Below are 4,790 nucleotides of genomic sequence, written 5' to 3'. Positions count from 1 at the left end.
AAATGTAAAAATATGAAGATTAATTCAAAAATAGTGAGACTTCGAATCTACACTATGGAAAGTGAATATGTGTTAATAAAAAATCATTTGGGTAGGTTCAAAAAAACTTGATTACAAATGGGCTGTTTACCCTAGCCTGGGAGCTCATTTGGAGCACATTTTCTCAAATTTAAATTTATTTGACCTCTTCTAAATCACTTCAAATTTTGCACACATCATCTCCTACACAAACATCGATTGTCCCTACATAGTTTGCCAAGGTTTTACTTGTTTTTGCATTTTCTTGAATTTGTACTGTCCAAGTTTGCCAAGGTTTACATGATCTCATTTGGAGCATGCATTTGATTTCCTACAAAACATGTGTGATCATTGCAGCACCTAAGATCAAGTTCACAACATCTAAACATAACTAACCATAGATTCAGGATAGACAAATATACCACAGGAAAATTTAAGGATAGAAAAATATAGATAGCAACCAGATTACTAGCATAACCAACGAGAGATTCAGTTCAACAAACCATAAGCAACGAGATTCTGTTCAACAAACCAAAAGTAACCCAACAGATAAACTTAAACATTCAGTTCACAGCATCGCATCATCGATCACATCACGCCGAAGTCAAGGCCTTCGCGAGGGCGGCATGCTGCCCCCTGATCTTGTAGTCCTCCCCGTGAATCGCTACATCCTCCGCATGAGACAGAAGGTGATCAAAGCGGCCATCCCTTGGCTTTGGCTTGGTGGTGCAGTAGGGGCAGTGCCACTTCTTGGTCTTGTGGTTGTAGAAGGAAGCAACTCCCTTGGCCTTGATCTTCACCACCTCCTTGGCTGTGAAGGATGCGACATTGCCCTTGAACACTTCCTCTTCAGAATCATACTGCACACATGAATGAGTTACATTAATACATTATAGATTCATGGATACATTATGTCAAAGGAACTAGATGAACAATCTAAATTTGAAGTAGGCATACCTCATATTCTTCATCATCACTTTCCTCTGGATCATACGGGTTGTAGTCAGCCAGCTTCCTCTTTCTACCCCCAACCATCATCCTCCTGAACATACAATTACATCCATCACTAGTAAATATGGAAGGCAATTGAAAATTTAGATATGCACACATGACACATTGATCATAGGGCTAATATACTCCCAATATACTATGATCATTGTTTTGCAAATTGATCAACAGAGCTAATATAACTACATATTGTGGACAAATTTATATACTAATGAATCAAGGGTTACTTTTGGTTATGACATTCAAATTTATATTGTGATTCATACGGTAGGATTGTGATTCTAAACATAACCAACTTCTTAATCAATGGATTCCATTTGGGCATATGACATTCAAAACCCCAATCTGAGTAGCATTCAAAAACAAATCTAATAGGGACCCAATCTAAGGCAACGAATCTGAGTAGCATTAAAAAACCCAATCTGTGAGCACTAAAAACAAATCTAATAAGCTTGCATCTGTTCACAACATCTAGCATTTTTGCAATGAATTTATCCAAATCTAAAAACCCCAATCATTGCAGCACCTAAAATCATAGTTCACAACATCTAGCTAGAATTTTTGCAACAAATTTATCCAACAAACCCTAGTCCAAAAACCCCATCCCCCCAACCCATACAAAAAACCCCGGCCCATCCGTCAAACCAACTACTCTAACCATCTGAACTACCGTATGAATCACAATCTTACCAATGCAACTAGCGAGAAACTAACTCTACAAGCTAAGCAAGTGCAAATACCTGCTCCTCCACGGCAGGCGGCGCAAACGGGGGCATCAGGATGGACTGCGCCGCTCGACGCCGTCACCTTATGCAGCGATGAGGTGGAGCCCGCCACATCCGTAGCGGTAGCGAGTTTCCCCGCACCGCCGTGGACGTCGCCAACATCCGCGGTCACCGCGCCTGGACCTTGCAGCTCCACCACATCTCCGGCCGCTGCGCCGGCGTCACCACGAGCGCCGGCCATCTAACATATAGAGGCGATGAAGGTGAGGAAGAGGATGCGGTGGGGAGAGTGAGACTGTGCGGTGGAGGCAGTGGAGGAGAGCGAGACGACGCCAGTGGGGGAGAGGAAGACGATGCGGCAGGAAGGGGATTTGGCGGGAAATGGTAGGGGCGATGGAGGTGGTTGCCCTCTTTATATGATGGGACATTTCGGGGCATGTCCATGGACGCGTGCTACCCCATGATCGTGGTCTTGCATGCGCCCACGTATACGCGGCCCCACTTGTCAGCTAACGATCAAAGGCATTGACCCGACGGCAATGTCCGTTATAACCTGTTCTGAGGGTTTCGGGCAAGGGAGTGAGGAAAAGTGAGCAAAAGTTAACATAGTGGGGATGAATGAGTAGAGCTAAGGAACCAGGGGCGCAGAAATAAAAATCCCTAAGAAGAATGGGTGTTGGTCATATCCTACCCATTGAGGAACCCCTTGTGGCCGAAGGAGAAGGACAATGTTCCACTCAAGTTGAACCATCACCAATCAAAGACCCACACGCTTTCGAAGAACAAAGTGAAGGACCTCAACCAAATGAACAAGATCAAGGGCAAGATCAAACTCAAGATGGTGGTGAACCACCAAGTGATGCCCAAGGTCAAGTTCTTAGCACCGAGCAAGTTCAAGATCAAGAGCAAGCTCAAGATCAAGAACAAGCTTAAGAGGACGCTCAAGATGATCAAGTAACCGCTCCTCAACTCTCTCTTAGGAGTAATTGGAGCGTCGTGCCGCCAAGGTTGCATCCAAGCTCACTACCAAAGATCATCTCATTAAGAATGTGCTTGGGAGCTTAAGAAAGGGGGTAAGCACTCGTAGACAATTAGCAAACTATTGTGAACATCATGCGTTTGTCTCTTGTGTTGAACCCCAAAAGGTCTATGAGGCGCTCGAGGAACCGGATTGGCTTAATGACATGCATGAACAAGCCAAGTGCTAAGGCCAAAGGAGAACAACAAGGTGTGGAGATTGGTGCTAAGGCCAAAGGAGAACCATAATTTTATTGGAACCAAATGGATATTCAAGAACAAGCAAGATGCTCATGGGATTATTGTTCACAACAAGGCTCGTTTGGTAGCACAAGGCTACTCCCAAGTCAAGGGTATTGACTACGGTGAAACCTTTGCTCCCATTGCTCGCCTTGAATCTATTCGTTTGTTGATTGCTTATGCTTCTCATCATAACTTCAAGTTGCGACAAATGGATGTGAAGAGTGATTTTCTTAATGGTCTTATTAATGAGTTGGCGTATGTCAAACAACCCCCGGGGTTTGAAGATCCCGAGTTCCCAAATCATGTGTACCAACTTGATAAGGCACTCTATGGCCTTAAACAAGCCCCACGTGCGTGGTATGAGCACCTTACCGAGTTGTTGCGGGATCGTGAGTTTGAAATTGGGAAAATCGACCACACTCTTTTTACTAAGAAGGTCAAAGGGAGTTGTTTGTATGCCAACTATATGTTGATGATATTACCTTTGGTTCTCCTAACAAAGCTTTCAATGAGGAGTTTGTCGTACTCATGACCTCGAAGTTCAAGATGTCCATGATGGTAGATTTGAAGTTCTTTCTTGGGTTTGAAATCAAACAAAGAAGAGAAGGAACCTTCATCAACCAAGCCAAATACACTCAAGACATGCTCAAGAGATTCAAGCTAAGTGATGTCAAGGCAGCTTCTACTCCAATGGCCATCAAATGCCAACTTGACATCGATCCTAATGGTAAGGTGGTGGATCAAAAGGTATACCGTTCCATGATAGGCTCCTTGTTTTACCTTTGTGCATCTAGACTGGATATCATGTTGAGTATGAGAATTTGTGCATGGTTTCAAGCCACACCTAAGGAAAGCCACTACGTGCCGATCAAGCGAATCTTTCGATATTTGGCTCATACCCCAAACCTTGGCTTATGGTACCCAAGAGGAGCTAACTTCAACCTTGTGGGCAACTCGGATTGGGCGGGAGACAAAGTGGATAGGATGTCAACCTCCGGAGGGTGCCAATTTCTTGGTTGCTCTTTGTTGAGTTGGTCTTCTAAGAAGCAAAGTTGTGTGTCTCTCTCATCCACTGAGGCCGAGTATGTGGCCGCCGGTAGTTGTTGTGCTAAACTTCTATGGATTAGGCAACCTTTAAAGGATTACGGTGTCATTTGTGACAAAGTGCCTCTTTGGTGTGACAATGAAAGTTCCATCAAGATTTCTCTCAACCTGGTGCAACACTTCAAGATGAAGCATATTGAGATTCAGTATCACTTCATCCAGGATCACATTAGGTGATGGGAAATGGAGCTCAACTATGTCAACTCTCATGATAACCTTGCAGATATTTTCATGAAGCCTTTGGATGAAGCAAGATTTCGTGAGTTAAGGCATGAGCTAAATATCATTGATTTGAGCAATGTGGCTTGAACCTTTGCACACCCCACCATACTCATCTTGATGTCTTGTTTAGGTGTAGGCATGGACATAGGGGGAGTGTTTTGCTCTCAATGAACTCTCCCTCCCCCCATTATGCATAAATTAATCAACTCTTTCACATTAGCCATCTTTGATGGTACTTGTGCTTCAAAGATGAGTTTTGGTCATGGGCCCATGGATATCGCGGTGCCATACCAATTGACTCAAACATAGGTGGCTCCAGCCACCACCCTCTCTTCTTGAGAGGTTTTGGTTTGTGTTTGGTCCTCGTTGTCCTTTTGCTTTCTTTTGGGCTTTGTTTGTGTTTGAGTTGCTTCGTGTGTGCTCATTTGCGTGTATGGTTGCTTGAAGTTTGCA

This window comes from Triticum aestivum, chromosome 7A (assembly GCF_018294505.1).
Source record: "Triticum aestivum cultivar Chinese Spring chromosome 7A, IWGSC CS RefSeq v2.1, whole genome shotgun sequence".
Classification (NCBI taxonomy): domain Eukaryota; kingdom Viridiplantae; phylum Streptophyta; class Magnoliopsida; order Poales; family Poaceae; genus Triticum; species Triticum aestivum.
This window is presented reverse-complemented; position numbering follows the sequence as displayed.